A 22,644-nucleotide genomic window follows, 5' to 3' on the forward strand; every position below is an offset into this window, starting at 1 on the left:
TTGGGGCTTTTTTGTTCTTTTTTCGGTTGTTTTAGGTGTAAAGTTAGGTTGTCTATTTGATGTTTTTCTGATTTCTTGAGGTAGGATTTTACTGTTATACACTTCCTCTCAGAACTGCTTTTGCTGCATCCTATAAGTTTTGAGTTGTCATGTTTTCATTGTCATTTGTTTCTAGAAATTGTTTGATTTCCCTTTTGATTTCTTCAGTAACCTTTTGGTTATTTAGAGCATATTTTTTAATCTCCACGTGTTTGTGTTTCTTGCATTTTTTTTCTTGTAATTGATACCTAGTCTCATAGCATTGTGGTCAGAGATGCTTGATACGATTTCAGTTTTCTCAAATTTACTGAGGTTTGATTTGTGACCCAAGATGTGGTCTATCTCGTAGAGTGTTCCATGTGCACTTGAGAAGAAGGTGTATTCTTCTGCATTTGGATGGAATGTCCTGAAGATCAATGAGATCCATCTTATCTAATGAATCATAATGTATCATTAGACTTGTGTTTCCTTATTAATTTTCTATTTTGATGATCTGTCCATTGGTGTGAGTGGGGTGTTAAATCTCCTAGTATTATTGTGTTATTGTCAATTTCTCCTTTTATGTCTGTTAGTGTTTGTCTTATGTGTTGAGGTACTCCTATGTTGGGTGCAAAGATATTTACAATTGTTATGTCTTCCTCTTGGATTGATCTCTTTATCATTATGTAGTGTCCTTCCTTATCTCTTGTAATATTCTTTATTTAAAGTTTTATTTTGTCTGATATGAGGATTGCTACTCCAGCTTTCTTTTGCTTCTCATTTGCATGGAATCTACTTTCCCATCCTCTCACTTTCAGTCTATATGTGTCTTTAGGTCTGAAGTGGGTTTCTTGTAGACAGCATATATATGGGTCTTGTTTTTGTATCCAATCAGCCAGTCTGTGTCTTTTGGTTGGAGCATTTAATCCATTTACATTTAAAGTAATTATTGATATATGTGTTCCTATTGCCATTTTTTTAATTGTTTTGGGTTGACTGTGTAAATCTTTTTTCTTCTTTTGTATTTCTTGACTATCTAAATCCATTTAACATTTGTTGTAAAGCTGGTTTGGTGGTACTGAATTCTCTTAACTTTTGCTTGTCTGAAAAACTTTTGATTTCTCCATCAATTTTGAATGGACCCTTTCCAGGTACAGTAATCTTGGTTGTAGATTTTTCCATTTCAGTACTTTAAATATATCCTGCCATTCCCTTCTGGCCTGCAGAGTTTCTGCTGAAAGATCAGCTGTTAAGCATATGGGGTTTTCTTGTACGTTACTTGTTGCTTTTCCCTTGCTGCTCTCAATATTCTTTCTTTGTGTTTAGTCTTTGTTAGTTTAATTAGCATATGTCTTGGTGTGTTTCTCCTTGGGTTTACCCTGTATGGGACTCTTTGTGCCTCTTGGACTTGATTGACTATTTCCTTTTCCATGTTGGTGAAATTTTCAACTATAATCTCTTCAAAAATCTTCTCATACCCTTTCTTTTTCTCTTCTTCTTCTGGGACCCCTATTATATGAATGTTGGTGTTTTTGATATTGTCCCAGAGGTCTCTGAGACTATCCTCAGTTCTTTTCATTCTTTTTACTTTATTCTGCTCTTCAGAAGTTATTTCCACCATTTTATCTTCCAGCTCACTGATTCATTCTGCTTCAGGTATTCTGGTATTGATTCCTTCTAGAGTATTTTTGATTTCAGTAATCATGTTGTTTGTCTCTGTATGTATATTCTTTGACTCTTCTAGGTCTTTGTTAATTGATTCTTGCTTTTTCTCCATTTTGCTTTCAAAGTTTTTGATCATTACTATCATTATTCTGAATTCTTTTTCAGGTAGTTTGCCTATTTCCTCTCCATTTATTTGGACTTCTGTGTTTCTAGTTTGTTGCTTCATTCGTGAGTATTTCTCTGCCTTTTCATTATTATTATTATTATTATTTTAACTTCTTGGGTTTGAAGTCTCTTTTTCTCAGTCCAGTGATTTGTGTAAGCTTCTTATAGGGTGAGATTTGTGCTGAGTTTTTGTTTGTTTTTCCTCTGATGGTAAAGGCTGAGTGAGGTGGTAATCCTGTCTGCTGATGATTTTGTTTGTATTTTTGTTTTGTTTGCTGTTTAGATGAGGTGTCCTGCACAGGGTGCTATTGGTGATTGGGGGATGCCAGGTCTTGTATTCAGGTGGTTTCCTTTGTGTGAGTTCTCATCATTTGATACCCCCTAGGGTTATTTCTCTGGTAGTCTAGGGTCTTTGCTTCAGTGCTCCCACTCCAAAGGCTCAGGGCTTGATCTCTAGTTTTGCATGCATCTATATATTCTTTTCTGCTGGTCATTTACTCCTGTTTGCTCTCAGCTGGTGTTCTGCATGCACTTCTGTGTGTGAATGTGTATTCCTGATGTACCTTGTGCTGTGAACTGGGACAGCAATCACATGTCTTAGGGGTTTAGTTTTCTTCCAGATCTCTTCATGACACTGGGGAAGGCAAATTTTTCTTAGGTTCAGTTCAGTTCAGTTCAGTTGCTCAGGCGTGACCTCATGAATTGCAGCACACCAGGCCTCCCTGTCCATCACCAGCTCCTGGAGTTCACTCACACTCACATCCATCGAGTTGGTGATGCCATCCAGCCATCTCATCCTCTGTCATCCCCTTCTCCTCCTGCCCCTAATTCCTCCCAGCATCAGGGTCTTTTCCAATGAGTCAGCTCTTCACATGAGGTGGCCAAAGTATTGGAGTTTCAGCTTCAACATCAGTCCTTCCAATGAACATGCAGGACTGATCTCTTTTAGAATGGACTGGTTGGATCTCCTTGCAGTCCTAGGGATGCCTAAGAGTCTTCTCCAACACCACACTTCAAAAGCATCAGTTCTTCAGTGCTCAGCTTTCTTCACAGTCCAACTTTCACATCCATACATGACTACTGGAAAGACCATAGCCTTGACTAGATAGACCTTTGTTGGCAAAGTAATGTCTCTGCTTTTGAATATGCTATCTAAGTTGGTCACAACGTTCCTTCCAAGGAATAAACGTCTTTTAATTTCATGGCTGCAATCACCATCTGCAGTGATTTTGGAGCCCCCAAAAATAAAGTCTGACACTGTTTCCACTGTTTTCCCATCTATTTCCCATGAAGTGATGGGACTAGATGCCATGATCTTCGTTTTCTGAATGTTGAGTTTTAGGCCAACTTTTTCACTCTCCTCTTTCACTTTCATCAAGAGGCTCTTTAGTTCCTCTTCACTTTCTGCCATAAGGGTGGTGTCATCTGCATATCTGAGGTTATTGATATTTCTCCCGGCAATCTTGATTCCAGCTTGTGTTTCCTCCAGCCCAGCGTTTCTCATGATGTACTCTGCATAGACGTTAAAGAAGCAGGGTGACAATATACAGCCTTGACGTACTCCTTTTCCTATTTGGAACCAGTCCATTGTTCTATGTCCAGTTCTAACCGTTGCTTCCTGACCTGCATATAGGTTTCTCAAGAGGCAGGTCAGGTGGTCTGGTATTCCCATCTCTTTCAGAGTTTTCCACAGTTTATTGTGACCCACACAGTCAAAGGCTTTGGCATAGTCAATAAAGCAGAAATAGATGTTTTTCTGGAACTCTCTTGCTTTTTTGATGATCCAGCAGATGTTGGCAATTTGATCTCTGGTTCCTCTGCCTTTTCTAAAACCAGCTTGAAAGGACCTTGAAAACACCATCTCTCAGAGTTCAGTCTTCTTGGATGCTCAACAGCAATTCTTATTTTTTGCTGAGTGTCAGAAGCTTTAAAGTAGAAAGTTCAGACAAAGGAAAACATATTTTTAGAATTTACATTTAATCTTCATAATATTGCTAGAACGTACTATGTAGCAGTTGACTTCCATTCTTAAAGAAGCTTTTTCCTTAACTGTTTTTATTTTTAAAGCAGGTCTGGTACATTTATCTTCCACCAATGCAAAGATTTGCTATATCAACTACTGCTTTGGGTTGCCTTCTCTTGGCCCTTTTTTTTTTTTTTTTTTTTTTTTGCCTACACTTGCTGTGGAAGTCCCCTTTGGTCTTAAATTTTAGATTTAGATTCCTTATTTCTCCACTACTATAAATATCTGGCTCACCCTTTCAGAAGCTCCTCTTGTTATTCCTCAGTTTTCCACATCTGCCTTCAAATGAAGTTTACTACCTCCAGGATCAATTCCAGAAGTATCTAGTGGCATCCCTTTGCACTGGGAATGGAAGTTAGGTACACTTTCACTGGCTTTAAAGATATATATATATCTGTGGTATCTGGAGGAAACTCTTCTTATCAATGTTTTATGTAGTTAATAAATGCACCACACCCAAATCAGGCTACTACTTTAGGAATTGAAAAATAAATATTGCATTCTTTGAAGATAGGCTTCAAAATCTAATACTTTTTCTTGTCTAAAATCTGATGTTTCTCTTAAAAAGAAACAAACATCAAGTCATCTGATAGAATTTTGGATGCTGCCCAAAGAACCCTATCCTTGTTAGGATTTGGAATTATAATAATTCACAAATAATAAGTCATGTTAGGCTCTGGAATCTGGGCACTATTCCCAGAGTCAATGGTGAAATTAATGGGCAAATTCTTATCTTTGAGTAAGCAATTGTTTTGGTTGAATTGTTGCCATCCAGATTGGTGTATGTATTTGCAGAGACTAGGCAAGATCCAGAAATAACACTTCCAAGCCTACATACAAACAGATACAATTACTATCATTAATAAATAACCAGGAATAATAGAGTTTGATATATCTTCATTGTCTTCCCTTGCAAGTTGTCTTCCTTTGTGGATCTAGGTATAAACTGCTTTTTGGCAGTGCAATTTCTGGTAATACTTATTTTCACAAGTTTTCTGACACATAGATTAATTTTATAATCAGAAAAACTTATCATAGTATATTGCTAAATGAAAACAATTATAAAATAGTAACAGATGGTGGCTATTTAAAAATATATGTATATAAAAACACTAAGATAGATAACAGAATGTAAAATAATTCCACTTGAGTAATGGAATTATAAATTTTATTCATTATTTCCTAAATTTCTTATAAAAAAACATTACTTTGGTAAAATTAACTTATGTTAAGTGGAGTGGGAGTTCTGGCATGCACTACCAGGAAGGGCGTCATACCTCATGATCTCAACTAACTTGACCTGTGGCCATATGGCTACTTCCCATCCTAGTTTTTCTTCTCATTTTTTCACCCCTCCCCACAACATATCTAAATCTGCTCTTTTTACTGCTTAGCTCTGAAATCCCCCAGAAATGGTTCAGGCTACCCTCATAGTCAAGGTGAGAGGTGTGGAACAAAACACTAGGCAGTGGCATGAGAAGTGGAGAGAGAGGCTTGGCTGGATTGTGGGGATTTTTCTAAGGTGGAAGATTTTAGACTCTGGTGGTGAAGGAGAGGGAAGAGCAGAGATTTCTAATCTGGACAGCTGGCTGGATGGTGGCAGGAATACAGGAAAGGTGCAGGTGTGGACAAGTTGAGTTTGCACAGCCACAGTCCTGGGGGTGATGTGCAATAGGTGGTTAGGTATGTGGATGCTGAAAGTTCAAGAAAGGTCTAGATTTGGGCATGAGGAATGCAGGGGTGAGCAGTACTGAAGTCATGGAGTGGGTAAGGTCAGCCACAAACGACAGAAAAGAGTAAATCAGGTTGATAGAATCTTGGGGATTCTCCCTTTAGGAGGTAAAGAGAACTCTTAAAAAGGGAGGGTAGGCAGCAACTAGACTTCAGTGGCTGAAATAAATGAGTTAGGAGAGTGGAAGCAGAAAATATTTAGATATCTTTACCACTTGGTGGTAGAAGAAGCCACAAACTGATGGTCTACCACGCTTCTGTAAAATACTGAATTTGTTGTCAGGATTTAAGTTAAGTAAACTTCTCATAAATCTGGATTTCTGGCTTTCCTCAAGAAATAAGGAGATTCAACAACACTGGACAGTTATTTCTGTTTGGCAATAAGCAGCAGGAATCACATACAAGCTACTTCATAGTTCTTAGACATAAACTTTTTAGAAAACAAAGCAAGGCAAGTCTAAACAGTGAACTGGAGCAAAACAGATGGGATTTTGTCTTCAGTTTTGAATGCTGATTTTATGACCTAGTGACTCAGGTATATTCACACACTGTAGTTTGACACCTGCTTTTACCTTGTGTATTTTTTAGAAAAACCTTTGTCCAGGCTGGAATTTTGCTCCCACTCCTTGTTCCCCTGCCATTAATGTAATGCTATGCCAGTAATATTTTCTGTGATTCAGTTTTAATCACATCTTCTAAAACCTGTCTCACTCTTCCCACACTTTGTCCTACAAGCTAGAAGAAAACAAAGCAAGACTGCATGCCCTTATCCCCATCCAAAAAAGTGAGCAGTTACCTTGGTTCCTAGAGATGGGACATTGTACTGTGGAAGAAGTTATTCAAATATTTATTAAATTCTGTAAGTGAGACAAAACAACAGCATCAAAAAGTTACCTGATAAAATGGAAGTCTTCCCTGTACTTTCTTCATTTTGTTTTTATTTGCTGCTGTTGCTTAAATTTTTAAAGAAACAGCATCAGGTTATAAAGGAAAGAGCAGTCATAGCTATGGCTCTGTGAGTTGGGGACCTAAGTTCTGGTCCTGGCTCCACCATGTACTCACTTCCTAGCTGTGTGACCTTGAAGAAGACCAGCTTTGAGTGTCACTTCCCTCATCTGTAAAACAAGGAATTTTAGACCAGCCCTGCAGTTTTTAATGGTACTCAGTGGACTGAAAAAATGTGCTTTCGTGGTTCTACAAATACCTGATGCTAATTTCATGGATTCTGGACTACATAGTTCTAAGACTACATACTCACCCATAAATCCAATAAAAAATTCCTTTCTTCTAATCCAAATTGTTTCATTGTTTTTAGTGGCTCACATTACAATCTTCTCTTTTTTAAAATGTCCTGCAGTTTCATAATTAATATGTCAAGATGTTTATTTATTTCTTTTGTTTTTTAAACCCACATTGGGATTTTTAGATCTCAGGATTTGAGTCTCTCAATAATTCTGGAAACTTCTCAGCCTTTATTCCTTCAAATATTGCTTCTTTCTTATTCTACTGCCTTTTAAAATTCCAACTAGATACACATTAGACTGTTTCATCCTGTTCTTTCAGTTTCTTACCCCCTTTTTATCTTTAAGTATTCCTTGACTATATTCCAAGGAATATTTTCAGGTATATTTTCTAGTTTATTGACTCTTCATTTGTGTCTAATCCATTTAATCAATCCATGGAGCTATAATTTCAACAATATGTTTTTCATTGCTAGATATTCTATTTGGATCTTTTTCATATCCATTTGTTCTTTGTTCATGTCTTCAATCTTTTTAGAACACTACCTAAACATATTAAATTCAGCTGCTGTATATGTCATTTCTGATTGTCCTAATACATAAAGTCTTTGCAATTTGGTTTCTGCTGTCTGTTCCCTTTTGGGGCTCTCAACATGGTGCCTACTATTCTTGTTTGCTTAACAAATCTTGGCTGCAAATAACTAATTCATCTGGGAAATTTTTTGTGTGTAAATGTTTTGCAGCTTGGTATGCAGTTCATGAGATTCATCAGATAAGATCTGAGTTTGTCTTTCCAATATGACTTGGGATACTAGCAACCTACAACCATTTTATATTTAATTCTCTATTTCAGGCTTTTGGAAGCACACAGGTAGTGAGTATGATTTCAAGCTTCCAGCACTTGTGGGGGCTGATTTTTCATGTTGTTGTTGTTCAGTCGGTGGTTCGTGTCCAAGTCTTTGCAACTCTATAGTCTGTAGTATGCCAGGCTTTCCTGTCTTTCACAATCTCCCTGTGTCAGTAATGGTATCTAGCCAGCTCATCCTCTGTCACCCTCTTCTCTTCCTGCCCTCAGTCTTTCCCAGCATCTTTTCCAATGAAAAGTTGGCTCTTTGCATCAGGTGGCCAAGTACTGGAGCTTCAGTTTCAGCATCAGTCCTTCCAGTGAATTTTCAGGGTTGATTTCCTTTAGGATTGACTGCTTTGATCTCCCTGCTGTCCAAGGGACTCTCAAGAGTCTTCTCCAGCACCACAATTCAAAAGCATCAATTCTTAAGCTCTCAGCCTTCTTTATGGTCCAAATCTCACATCTGTTCATGACTACTGGAAAAACATAGCTCTGACTGTAAGAACCTTTGTCAGTAAAGTAATGTCTCTGTTTTTTAATACACTGTCTAGGTTTATCACAGCTTTCCTTCCAAGAAATAAGTGTCTTTTAAACTTCAGGCCTACAGTACCATCCACAGTGAGTTTGGAGCCCAAGAAAATAAAGTCTGTCACTGTTTCCATTGTTTCCCTATTTGTCATGAAATGATGGGACCAGATGCCATGCTCTTAGTTTCTTGAATGTTGAGCTTTAAGCCCGCTTTTTCACTCTCTTCTTTTACCCTCATCAGGAGGCTCTTTAGGTCTTCTTTGCTTCCTGCAATTAGAGTGGTAACATTCGCAAATCTAAGGTTGTTGATATTTCTCCTGGCAATCTTGATTCCAGCTTGTGAGTCATCTAGCCCAGGATTTCACATGAAGTACTCTACATATAAGTTAAATAAGCAGGGTTACAATATACAGCCTTGATGTACTACTCCTTTCCCAATTTTGAACCAGTCTGTTGTTCTATGTACAGTTCTAGCTGTTGCTTCTTGACCTACATACAGGTTTCTCAGGAGGTAGGTAAGATCTAGTATTTCCATCTCGCCAGGGTCCAGCCCCGGTGGATCCAGGGTAATTCGAAGCAGCGATGGTGTCGGCAATCTGATAAGATTATTTATTTAGAGATATAAAGAGAGATTAGCAAAGAATAGTGTAGTGGAGAAAATAGAGGAGAAAAGAGGCTGTATCCCTTGGTTTACACAAGAAGCCAATGAAGTCTCAAGACAAGAGACTTGCACCATCTGCGTAGGCTGCAGGTGCCTTCCCGGTCTCCCAAAGGAGTGGAGACGCAAAGCGCCTCCCTGTTCTGGTCTTAGAAACCCAGGCAAAATTAGTAGACATGGCGAGCCTTTGTGTTCCAGATGGGAATTCAGCCTGAAAAGGAGAATGAGAGAAAAGACAACATGGGGAGAACAGTCTTTCCAGGAACTGATCCAACTCTTTATTTTTCGGGACAGCTTTTATACCTCAGGTTGTACATAGAGATAAATGCAGAATACAAAGTCATGCAGGGTCAGTAGTCCTGACCTTTGTTGAGACCAGACACTTCTTTATACATACGTACAAAGGTCTTAGATGGTTTTACATCATCTTCTGGCTAAGGGGCCTGCCAACATTTTATGAACCTTTCTGTCTGATAACGGGCAGTCAACCAGAAAACTTATTTTCTCCAGAGGTGATTTTTCTTAAACCAGGCACCACCCTCCGAAGGCACCAGATAAAGTTGCATTCCTATAGGGCAAAGGTTCAGGGGGCTATAATCAAGAAAAGAATTTACTAGTCTAAGGTCTAACGTGATTAATATCAAAGATTATTACTTATTTTTCTCATATGCCAGTTATATCAATTAATGTATATAAGGGACAAGGGATATGGAGACTTAGCAGCAAATATTGGCTCAACAATAAAACCCTCCACCGGTATATTTCTAAAAACCCACTAATACTACGCTAATAATTTCTAATTTCTCATAAGACTTTGTATTTAGAAAGTTCAAACATCCCATGCCTCTCACGGTTGGGAGGCTGTGAAAAATTATGTGTGGTTGTAAGAGGCCGGACAAACTTGTCAGACAGGATAGAAAGCCATCAGAAGAGTTTTTGGACAGAAACACTCTTGTTACGCCCAGGAGACTTATTAACTGGAGCTGCAAGTTAACTCCTTTTAGAGGAAGGTGGTGGGGGACAGCCCCCCTGTAATGTCAGAAGAGTAGGTGGAAAACATAATGCAGTAAGGCAGGCAGACTCTGGTTTTGGGGGTAGATGCTCAAGAAAGTCTAGGGGGACCCCTGAGGCCTGATCCTGCCTTTGCGTTTGTCAGGCCCCTTTCCTCATGACCTTTGCCATGGGCAGGATTCCCCATGCTGGCTCCCGGCACATCTCTTTGAGAATTTTCCAGTTTGTTGTGATCTACACAGACAAAGTCATTAGCACAGTCAATGAAGCAGAAGGAAATGTTTTTCTAGAATTTCTTTGTTTTTTCTACGATTCAACAGATTGGCAATTGGCAGTTTGATCTCTGGTTCCTCTGCCTTCTCTAAATCCAGCTTGTACATCTGAAAGTTCTCAGTTCAGGTAGAGTTGAAACTTGGCTTGAAAGATTTTGAGTATTACCTTGTTAGCATGTGAAATGAATATGGTAGTTTGAATATTCTTTCTCATTGCCTTTCTTTGGGACTGGAATGAAAACTGACCTTTTCCAGTCCTGTGGCCACTGCTGAGTTTTCCAAATTGTTGGCATATATTGAGTACAGCACTTTATTTTTTTAATATAAATTTATTTAATTGGAGGCTAATTACTTTACAATATTGTATTGGTTTTGCCATACATCAACATGAATCTGCCACGGGTATACACATGTTCCCTATCCCCTCCCACCTCCATCCCCATACCTTCCCTTTGGGTCATCCCAGTGCACCAGCCCCAAGCATCCTGTATCATGCATCGAACCTGGACTGGTGATTGGTTTCACGTATATTATACATGTTTCAATGCCATTCTCCCAAATCATCCCACCCTTGCCCTCTCCCACAGAATCCAAAAGACTGTTCTATACATCTGTGTCTCTTTTGCTGTCTCGCATACAGGGTTATGTTTACCATCTTTCTAAATTCCATATATATGCATTAGTATACTGTATTGGTGTTTTTCGTTCTGGCTTACTTCACTCTGTACAACAGGCTCCAGTTTCATCCACCTGATTAGAACTGATTCAAATGTATTCTTTTTAATGGCTGAGTAATACTCCATTGTGTATATGTACCACAGCTTTCTTATCCATTCGTCTGCTGATGGACATCTAAGTTGCTTCCATGTCCTGGCTATTATAAACAGTGCTGCGATGAACATTGGAGTACACGTGTCTCTTTCAATTCTGGTTTCCTCGGTGTGTATACACAGCAGTGGGATTGCTGGGTCGTCTGGCAGTTCTATTTACAGTTTTTTAAGGAATCTCCACACTGTTCTCCATAGTGGCTGTACTAGTTTGCATTCCCACCACAGTGTAAGAGGGTTCCCTTTTCTCCACACCCTCTCCAGCATTTATTGCTTGTAGATTTTTGGATAGCAGACATTCTGAGTGGCATGAATTGGTACCTCATTGTGGCTTTGATTTGCATTTCTCTGATAATGAGTGATGTTGAGCATTTTTTCACATGTTTGTTAGCCATCTGTATGTCTTCTTTGGAGAAATGTCTGTTTAGCTCTTTGGCCCATTTTTTGATTGAGTTGTTTATATTTCTGGAATTGAGCTACAGGAGTTGGTTGTATATTTTTGAGATTAATTCTTTGTCAGTTGCTTCATTTGTTATTATTTTCTCCTATTCTGAAGGCTGTCTTTTTACCTTTCTTATAGTTTCCTTTGCTGTGCAGAAGCTTTTAATTTTAATTAGGTCCCATTTGTTTATTTTTGCTTTTATTTCCAATATTCTGGGAGGTGGGTCACAGAGGATCTTGCTGTGATTTATGTCGGAGAGTGTTTTGCCTACGTTCTCCTCTAGGAGTTTTATAGTTTCTGGTCTTATGTTTAGATCTTTAATCCATTTTGAGTTTATTTTTGTGTGTGGTGTTAGAAAGCATTCTAGTTTCATTCTTTTACAAGTGGCTGACCAGTTTTCCCAGCACACCACTTGTTAAAGAGATTGTCTTTCTCCACTGTATATTCTTGCCTCCTTTGTCAAAGATAAGGTGTCCATAGGTGTGTGGATTTATCTCTGGGCTTTCTATTTTGTTCCATTGATCTATATTTCTGTCTTTGTGCCAGTACCATACTGTCTTGATGACTGTGGCTTTGTAGTAGAGCCTGAATTCAGGCAGGTTGATTCCTCCAGTTCCATTCTTCTTTCTCAAGATTGCTTGGCTATTTGATTTTTTTTGTATTTCCATACAAATTGTGAAATTATTTGTTCTAGCTCTGTGAAAAATACTGTTGGTAGCTTGATAAGGATTGCATTGAATCTATAGATTGCTTGGGGTAGTAAACTCATTTTCACTATATTGATTCTTCTGATCCATGATCACGCTGTATTTCTCCATCTATTAGTGTCCTCTTTGATTTCTTTCACCAGTATTTTATAGTTTTCTATATATAGGTCTGTTGTTTCTTTAGGTAGATATATTCCTGAGTATTTTATTCTTTTCGTTGCAATGGTGAATGGAATTGTTTCCTTAACTTCTCTTTCTATTTTCTCATTATTAGTGTATAGGAATGCAAGGGATTTCTGTGTGTTGACTAAACTTTACTATATTCATTGATCCAGTTCGGTTCAGTTGAGTTCAGTCACTCAATCGTGTCCGACTCTGCGACCCCATGAATCGCAGCACACCAGGCCTCCCTGTCCATCACCAACTCCTGGAGTTCACTCAGACTCACATCCATCAAGTCAGTGATGCCATCCAGCCATCTCATCCTCTGTTGTCCCCTTCCCCTCCTGCCCCCAATCCCTCCAAGCATCAGAGTCTTTTCCAATGAGTTAACTCTTCACATGAGGTGGCCAAAGTATTGGAGTTTCAGCTTTAGCATCATGCCTTCCAAAGAAATCCCAGAGCTGATCTTCAGAATGGACTGCTTGGGTCTCCTTGCAGTCCAATGGACTCTCAAGAGTCTTCTCCAACACCACACTTCAAAAGCATCAATTCTTCGGCACTCAGCTTTCTTCACAGTCCAACTCTCACATCCGTACATGACCACTGGAAAAACCATAGCCTTGACTAGACAGACCTTTGTTGGCAAAGTAATGTCTCTGCTTTTGAATATGCTATCTAGGTTGGTCATAACTTTTCTTCCAAGGAGTAAGCGCTCTAGTAATTTTCTGGTGGAGTCTTTAGGGTTTTCTAACGAGAGGATCATGTCATCTGCAAACAGTGAGAGTTTACTTCTTTTCCATTTTGGATTTCTTTTACTTCTTTTTCTGCTCTGATTGCTGTGGCCAAAACTTCCAGAACTATGTTGAATAGTAGTGATGAAAGTGGGCACCCTTGTCTTGTTCCTGACTTTAGGGGAAATGCTTTCAATTTTTCACCATTGAGGATAATGTTTGCTGTGGGTTTGTCATATATAGCTTTTATTATATTGAGGTATGTTCCTTCCATTCCTGCTTTCTGGAGAGTTTTTATCATAAATGGATGTTGAATTTTGTCAAAGGCTTTCTGTGCATCTATTGAGATAATCATATGGCTTTTATTTTTCAATTTGTTAATATGGTGAATTACATTGATTGATTTGCGGATATTGAAGAATCCTTGCATCCCTGGGATAAAGCCCACTTGGTCATGATGTATGATTTTTCAATGTGTTGTTGGATTCTGATTGCTAGAATCCTGTTAAGGATTTTTGCATCTATGTTCATCAGTGATGTTGGCCTATAGTTTTTGTGTGTGTGTGTGTGTGTGGCATCTTTGTCAGGCTTTGGTATTAGGGTGATGGTGGCCTCATAGAATGAGTTTGGAAGTTTCCCTTCCTCTGAAAAATTCTGGAAGAGTTTGAGTAGGATAGGTGTTAGCTGTTCTCGAAATTTTTGGTAGAATTCAGCTGTGAAGCCATCTGGACCTGGGCTTTTGTCTGCTGGAAGATTTCTGATTACAGTTTCAATTTCCATGCTTGTGATGGGTCTGTTAAGATTTTCTATTTCTTCTTGGTTCAGTTTTGGAAAGTTGTACTTTTCTAAGAATTTGTCCATTTCTTCCACGTTGTCCATTTTATTGGCATATAATTGCTGATAGTAGTCTTTTATGATCCTTTGTATTTCTGTGTTGTCTGTTGTGATCTCTCCATTTTCATTTCTAATTTTATTGATTTGATTTTTCTCCCTTTGTTTCTTGATAGGTCTGGCTACTGGTTTGTCAATTTTATTTATCGTCTCAAAGAACCAGCTTTTGGCTTTGTTGATTTTTGCTATGGTCTCTTTTGTTTCTTTTGCATTTATTTCTGCCATAATTTTTAAGATATCTTTCCTTCTACTAAGCCTGGGGATCTCATTTCTTCCTTTTCTAGTTGCTTTAGGTGTAGAGTTAGGTTATTTATTTGACTTTTTTCTTGTTTCTTGAGGTATGCCTGTATTGCTATGAACCTTCCCCTTAGCACTGCTTTTACAGTGTCCCACAGGTTTTAGGTTGCTGTGTTTTCATTTTCATTCATTTCTATGCATATTTTTATTTCTTTTTTATTTCTTCTGTGATTTGTTGGTTATTCAGCAGCGTGTTGTTCAGCCTCCATATGTTGGAATTTTTAATAGTTTTTCTCCTGTAATTGAGATCTAATCTTACTGCATTGTGGTCAGAAAAGATGCTTGGAATGATTTCAATTTTTTTGAATTTACCAAGGCTAGATTTATGGCCCAGGATGTGGTCTATCCTGGAGAAGTTTCCGTGTGCCCTTGAGAAAAAGGTGAAATTCATTATTTTGGGGTGAAATGTCCTATAGAATCAATTAGGTCTAACAGGTCTGTTGTATCATTTAAAGTTTGTGTTTCCTTGTTAATTTTGTGTTTAGTTGATCTATCCATAAGTGTGAGTAAGGTATTAAAGTCTTCCACTATTATTGTGTTACTGTTAATTTCCCTTTTATACTTGTTAGCATTTGTCTTACATATTGCGGTGCTCCTATGTTGGGTGCATATATATTTATAATTGTTATATCTTCTTCTAGGATTGATCCTTTGATCATTATGTAGTGTCCTTCTTTGTCTCTTTTCACAGCCTTTGTTTTAAAGTCTATTTTATCTAATATGAGTATTGCTACTCCTGCTTTCTTTTGGTCTCTATTTGCGTGGAATATCTTTTTCCAGCCCTTCACTTTCAGTCTGTATGTGTCCCTTGTTTTGAAGTGGGTCTCTTGTAGACAACATATATAGGGGTCTTGTTTTTGTATCCATTCAGCCAGTCTTTGTCTTTTGGTTAAGGTATTCAACCCATTTACATTTAAGGTAATTATTGATCTGTGATCCCGTTGAGTTAAATTCACCCATTCCAGTCCATTTTAGTTCACTGATTCCTAGAATGTCGACGTTCACTCTTGCCATCTCTTGCTTGACCACTTCCAATTTGCCTTGATTCATGGACCTGACATTCCAGGTTCCTATGCAATATTGCTCTTTACCGCATTGGACCTTGCTTCTATCACCAGTCACATCCACAGCTGGGTATTGTTTTTGCTTTGGCTCCATCCCTTCATTCTTTCTAGAGTTATTTCTCCACTGATCTCCAGTAGCATATTGGGCACCTACTGACCTGGAGAGTTCCTCTTTCAGTATCCTATCATTTTGCCTTTTCATACTGTTCATGGGGTTCTCAAGGTAAGAATACTGAAGTGGTTTGCCATTCCCTTCTCCAGTGGACCACATTCTGTCAGACCTCTCCACCATGACCCACCATCTTGGGTTGCCTCGTGGGCATGGCTTAGTTTCATTGAGTTAGACAAGGCTGTGGTCCTAGTGTGATTAGATTGACTAGTTTTCTGTGAGTATGGTTTCAGTGTGTCTGCCCTCTGATGCCCTCTTGCAACACCTACCATCTTACTTGGATTTCTCTTACCTTGGGCGTGGGGTATCTCTTCATGGATGCTCCTTACCTTAGATGAGGGATATCTCCTCACTGCCGCCCTTCCTGACCTTCAACGTGGGATAGATACTACTGCAGGCAGGAATCCCTCAGAAGAAATGGAGTAGCCATCATGGTCAACAAAAGAGTCCAAAATGCAGTACTTGGATACAATCTCAAAAACGACAGAATGATCTCTGTTCGTCTCCAAGGCAAACCATTCAATATCACAGTAATCCAAATCTATGCCCCAACCAGTAATGCTGAAGAAGCTGAAGTTGAAAGGTTCTATGAAGACCTAAAAGACCTTTTAGAACTAACACCCAAAAAAGTAGGAAGTCAAGAAACACCTGGAGTAACAGGCAAATTCGGCCTTGGAATGTGGAATGAAGCAGGGCAAAGACTAATAGAGTTTTGCCAAGAAATGCACTGGTCATAGCAAACACCTTCTTCCAACAACACAAGAGAAGACTCTACACATGGACATCACCAAATGGTCAACACCAAAATCAGATTGATTATAAACTTTGCAGCCAAAGATGGAGAAGCTCTATACAGTCAACAAAAACAAGACCAGGAGCTGACTGTGGCTCAGATCATGAACTCCTTATTACCAAATTCAGACTCAAATTGAAGAAAGTAGGGAAAACTGCTAGACCATTCAGGTATGACCTAAATCAAATCCTTTATGATTATAAAGTGGAAGTGAGAAATAGATTTAAGGGCCTAGATCTGATAGAGTGCCTGATGAACTATGGAATGAGGTTCGTGACATTGTACAGGAGACAGGAATCAAGACCATCCCCAAGAAAAAGAAATGCAAAAAACCAAAATGGCTGTCTGGGGAGGCCTTACAAATAGCTGTGAAAGAAGAGAGGAGAAAAGCAAAGGAGAAAAGAAAAGATATAAGCATCTGAATGCAGAGTTCCAGAGAATAGCAAGAAGAGATAAGAAAGCCTTCCTCAGCAATCAATGCAAAGAAATAGAGGAAAAGAACAGAATGGGAAAGACTAGAGATCTCTTCAAGAAAATTAGAGATACCAAGGGAACATTTCATGCAAAGATGAGCTCGATAAAGGATAGAAATGGTATGGACCTAACAGAAGCAGAAGATATTAAGAAGAGGTGGCAAGAATACACAGAAGAAATGTACAAAAAATATCTTCATGACCCAGATAATCATGATGATGTGATCACTCATCTAAAGCCAGACATCCTGGAATGTGAAGTCAAGTGGGCCTTAGAAAGCATCACTACGAACAAAGCTAGTGGAGGTGATGGAATTCCAGTTGAGCTGTTTCAAATCCTGAAAGATGATGCTGTGAAAGTGCTGCACTCAATATGCCAGCAAATTTGGAAAACTCAGCAGTGGCCACAGGACTGGAAAAGGTCAGTTTTCATTCCAATCCCAAAGAAAGGCAATGCCAAAGAATGCTCAAACTATCGCACAATTGCACTCATCTCACATGCTAGTAAAGTAATGCTCAAAATTCTCCAAGCCAGGCTTCAGCAATACGTGAACCATGAACTTCCTGATGTTCAAGCTGGTTTTAGAAAAGGCAGAGGAACCAGAGATCAAATTGCCAACATCTGCTGGATCATCAAAAAAGCAAGAGAGTTCCAGAAAAACATCTATTTCTGCTTTACTGACTATGCCAAAGCCTTTGACTGTGTGGATCACAATAAACTGTGGAAAATTCTGAAAGAGATGGGAATACAGACCACCTGACCTGCCTCTTGAGAAATGTGTATGCAGGTCAGGAAGCAACAGTTAGAACTGGACATGGAACAACAGATTGGTTCCAAATAGGAAAAGGAGTACATCAAGGCTGTATATTGTCACCCTGCTTATTTAACTTCTATGCAGAGTACATCATGAGAAACGCTGGGCTGGAAGAAACACAAGCTGGCATCAAGATTGCTGGGAGAAATATCAATAATCTCAGATATGCAGATGACACCACCCTTATGGCAGAAAGTGAAGAGGAGCTAAAAAGCCTCTTGATGAAAGTGAAAGAGGAGAGTGAAAAAGTTGGCTTAAAGCTCAACATTCAGAAAACGAAGATCATGGCATCTGGTCCCATCACTTCATGGGAAATAGATGGGAAACAGTGGAAACAGTGTCAGACTTTATTTTTTTGGGCTCCCAAATCACTGCAGATGGTGATAGCAGCCATGAAATTAAAAGAAGCTTACTCCTTGGAAGGAAAGTTATGACCAACCTAGATAGCATATTCAAAAGCAGAGACATTACTTTGCTGACTAAGGTCCATCTAGTCAAGGCTATGGTTTTTCCTGTGGTTATGTATGGATGTGAGAGTTGGACTATGAAGAAGGCAGAGTACCGAAGAATTGATGCTTTTGAAGTGTGGTGTTGGTGAAGACTCTTGAGAGTCCATTGGACTGCAAGGAGATCGAGCCAGTCCATTCTGAAGATCAGCCCTGGGATATCTTTGGAAGGAATGATGCTAAAGCTGAAAGTCCAGTACTTTGGCCACCTCATGCAAAGAGTTGACTCATTGGAAAAGACTCTGATGCTGGGAGGGATTGGGGGCAGGAGGAGAAGGGGACGACAGAGGATGAGATGGCTGGATGGCATCACTGACTTGATGGACGTGAGTATGAGTGAACTCCAGGAGTTGGTGATGGACAGGGAGGCCTGGTGTGCTACGATTCATGGGGTTGCAAAGAGTCGGACATGACTGAGCGACTAAACTGAACTGTGATATCGTTGCCATTTACTTTATTGTTTTGGTTTCAGGTTTATACACCCTTTTTGTGTTTCCTGTCTAGAGAAGATCCTTTAGCATTTGCTGGAGAGCTGGTTTGGCGGTGCTGATTTCCCTCAGCTTTTGCTTGCTTGTCTGTAAAGCTTTTGATTTCTCCTTCATATTTGAATGAGATCCTTGCTGGGTACAGTAATCTGGGCTGTAGGTTATTTTTTTTTTCATCACTTTAAGTATGCCCTGCCATTCCCTCCTGGCCTGAAGAGTTCCTATTGAAAGATCAGCTGGTATCCTTATGGGAATCCCCTTGTGTGTTATTTGTTATTTTCCCCTTGCTGCTTTTAATATTTGTTCTTTGTGTTTGATCTTTATTAATGTGATTAATATGTGTCTTGGGGTGTTTTGCCTTGGGTTTATCCTGTTTGGGACTCTCTGGATTTCTTAGACTTGGGTGATTATTTCCTTCCCCATTTTAGGGAAGTTTTCAACTATTATCTCTTGAAGTATTTTCTCATGATCTTTCTTTTGTCTTCTTCTTCTGGGACTCCTATAACTCGAATGTTGGAGCATTTAATATTGTCCTGGAGGTCTCTGAGATTGTCCTCATTTCTTTTAATTCATTTTTCTTTTTTTCCTCTCTGATTCATTTATTTCTACCATTCTATCTTCCACCTCACTAATCCTATCTTCTGCCTCCATTATTCTACTATTTGTTCCCTCCAGAGTGTTTTTTATCTCATTTATTGCATTATTCATTATATATTGACTCTTTTTTTTTCTTCTAGGTCCTTGTTAAACCTTTCTTGCATCTTCTCAATCCTTGTCTCCAGGCTATTTATCTCTGATTCCATTTTGTTTTCAAGATTTTGGATCATTTTCACTATCATTATTTGTAATTCTTTATCAGGTAGATTCCTTATCTCTTCCTCTTTTGTTTGGTTTGGTGGGCATTTATCCTGTTCCTTTACCTGCTGGGTATTCCTCTGTCTCTTCATCTTGTTTATATTGCTGTGTTTGGGGTGGCCTTTCTGTATTCTGGCAGTTTGTGGAGTTCTCTTTATTGTGGAGTTTCCTCACTGTGAGTGGGATTGTACGGGTGGCTTGTCAAGGTTTCCTGGTTAGGGAAGCTTGTGTTGGTGTTCTGGTGGGTGGAGCTGGATTTCTTCTCTCTGGAGTGCAATGAATTATCCAATAATGAGTTATGAAATGTCAGTGGGTTTGGAGAGACTTTGGGCAGCCTGTATATTGAAGCTCAGGGCTATGTTCCTGCATTGCTGGAGAATTTGCGTGGTAGGTCTTGCTCTGGAACTTGTTGGCCCTTGGGTGGTGCTTGGTTTCAGTTTAGGTATGGAGGCATTTGATGAGGTCCTGTTGACTAATGTTCCCTGGAGTCAGGAGTTTTCTGGTGTTCTCAAGATTTGGACTTAAGCCTGCTGCTTCTGGTTTTCAGTCTTATTTTTACAGTAGCCTCAAGACTTCTCCATCTATAAAGCACCATTGATAAAACATCTAGGTTAAAGATGAAAAGTTTCTCCACAGTGAGGGACACCCAGAGAAGTTCACAGAGTTACATGGAGAAGAGAAGAGGGAGGAGGGAGATAGAGGTGACCCGGATGAGATGAGGTGGAATCAAAAGAGGAGAGAGCAAGCTAGCCAGTAATCACTTCCTTATGTGCACTCCATAGTCTGGACTGCTCAGAGATGTTCACGGAGTTACACAGAGAAGAGAAGAGGGAGGAAGGAGACAGAGGTGGCCAGGAGGATAAAGGGGGGAATCAAAAGGAGAGAGACAGATCCAGCCAGTAATCAGTTCCCTAAGTGTTCTCCACTGTCCGGAATACACAAAGAGATTCACAGAGTTGGGTAGAGAAGAGAAGGGGGAGGGAGGAGATAGAAGCGACCTGGCAGAGAAAAAGGAGAGTTCAAAGGGGAAGAGAGCAGTCAAGCCAGTAATCTCGCTCCCAAGTAAGAATGGGTACTGAAGATTGGGTTCTTAAAAGTACAAAATTGATAACAAATACCAAAAGTCAAAGATTAAAAAGCTAGAGTAGAGGTTGCACTTTCAAAAATGCAATATTAAAGAAAAAAGTCACAAAAATTATAATAGATATATATGAAGTTTGCTTTAAAAATAGGGTCTCTCTCTTTTTTTTTTTTTGCAAAGTAATAGTAGGTTACAAAAATGAAAATTAAAGGAGTAATACAGAACTTAAAAATAAAAAAAGATTAAAGAATGATAGTAAAAATAGTAAAAATGTATCTAGGACTTTCTCTGGTGTTGTTATGAGCAGTGTGGGGTCAGTTCATTTTCGGATAGTTCCTTGATCCAGCTTATATTTCTCAAGATCTATAGGCCCTTTCCTAGGTAGTCAGTACTAACTACAGGGTTTTAATCAATTGCACCTCTCACTTCCAAGGAGGTTCCCTATGTTTTAGCTTCTTCTGTTTGCTGGTCTCTTCAGTGTCTAATTTCCGCCCTGACACAAGGGGGCAGTGGTGGACACTTTTTTAGGCTCACTTGTTCAGTTGTACTGTGGGGAGGGAGGGTCGCTGCAAACGAATAACACTGGCATGTGCTCACAGTGTCTCGGCCACACTGGGTTTGTCCCCGCTCACTGCGTGTGTGGTTTCCCTGTCAACACTGCTTAGGCTCTAGGTTGCTCTGCTGGGAACTATCTGAGGCCAGCCCTGGGTTGTATACACTTCCCAGGTCTAAGCTGCTCAGGTTCAGGTACTCAGGTAGCCCTCAGAGGCGCAGACTCAGTTGGGCCTGCGTTTTGTGCCCTTCCCAGGTCCGAGCAGCTCAGGTGACCAGGTGTTTGGCAAGCGTGGTCACTGTGACTTATTGCCTCCCTCGTCCCTGCCACTCGGTTTTCTGGGTGTACAACTGGCACACCTTCTCAAGAGGATGTTGAGCATCCAGAATCCCAAGAAGTCTTGGTTAGCAACAAAGCCTGTTTGCAGTTTGGTAGATAATGCCTCTCTGGGGCCATGATTGCCCCTTCTGGCTTTGGCTGCACTCGCTTGCCCGTCCTTTGTTCTGTGAGTGGGCCTGGTGGTGTCTTAGGTTAGGGCTTTTCGCGTGGTAGCTATCCCACAGTCTGGTTTGCTACCTCAAGTTAGTTCCCTCGGATTGCCCTCGGGGCATTCAGGCCCGGTCCTTACTCTAAGCAATGCAGCCCACGCCTCCCTGCCCAGCCCTGGCTTGCTAGTGGCAGATGCAGGCGTCTGTGCTGCTTCTTCGCTGGGGCAGTTACCGTTGGGCACGTAATCTGTGGGTTTTAATTATTTATTTATTTTTCCTCCCGGTTATGTTGCCCTCTATGGTTCCAAGACTCGCCACAGACTCGGCAGTGAGAGTGTTTTCTGGTGTTTGGAAACTTCTCTCTTTTTTAAGACTCCCTTCCTGGGACAGAGCTCTATCTTTTATATTTTTTCCTACCTCCTTTCTAAGACAATGGGCTGCTTTTCTGGGTGCCTGATGTCCTCTGCTGGCATTCAGAAGTTGTTTTGTGGAATTTACTCAGCATTCAAATGTTCTTTTGATGAATTTGTGGGGGAGAAAATGGTCTCCCTGTCCTATTCCTCTGCCATCTTAGGACCGCATCCCCCTGAGTGCAGCACTTTAAAAGCATCATCTTTTAGGATTTTAAACAGCTCAGCTGGAATCCCATCACCTCTACTAGGGGTTTGTTTTTTTTTTCACAGTAAAGCTTCCTGCAGCCCACTTGACCTCATACTCCAAGATGTCTGGCTCCAGGTGAGTGACCAAACCATTGTGGTTATCTGGTCATTAAGATTTTTTCTGTATAGTTTTTCTGTATATTCTTGCCACCTCTTCTTAATCTCTTCTGCTTCTGTTAGGTCCTCACCATTTCTGTCCTTTATTGTGCCCATCTTTGCATGAAATGTTCCCTTAGTATCTCCAATTAAAGAGATTTCTAGTCTTTTTCATTCTATTGTTTTCCTCCATTTATTTGCATTGTTCACTTAAGAAGGCTTTCTTATCTCTTCTTGCTATTCTGTGGATCTCTGCATTCAGTTGGGTATATCTTTCCTTTTCTCCTTTGCTTTTCACTTCTTTTCTCAGCTACTTGTAAGGCCTCCTCAGACAACCACTTTGCCTTCTTCCCTTTCTTTTTCTTTGGGATGGCTTTGGTCACCACCTCCT

The 22,644-nt window shown here is 39.8% G+C and overlaps 1 protein-coding gene across 23 annotated transcripts in view; it reads left to right on the forward strand.

Annotated features, from left to right (window-relative positions):
* IL33 (interleukin 33) overlaps positions 1-22,644 on the forward strand; it is a 142,892-nt gene that overhangs the window by 90,125 nt on the left and 30,123 nt on the right. For 14 of the 23 annotated variants that reach the window (XM_060409444.1, XM_060409437.1, XM_027964544.2 and 11 more), the window contains one exon: positions 22,182-22,233. The exons of 5 other annotated variants lie outside the window; for them this stretch is intronic. The gene's annotated coding sequence lies outside the window, so the exon portion shown is untranslated. Of the gene's footprint in view, positions 1-1,848; positions 1,912-22,181; positions 22,234-22,644 lie in introns of all 23 variants that reach the window. 4 more of the 23 variants (XM_060409443.1, XM_060409438.1, XM_060409435.1 and 1 more) reach the window with 1 other exon arrangement.

The sequence above is a fragment of the Ovis aries genome, chromosome 2 (genome assembly GCF_016772045.2).
Source record: "Ovis aries strain OAR_USU_Benz2616 breed Rambouillet chromosome 2, ARS-UI_Ramb_v3.0, whole genome shotgun sequence".
Lineage (NCBI taxonomy): Eukaryota > Metazoa > Chordata > Mammalia > Artiodactyla > Bovidae > Ovis > Ovis aries.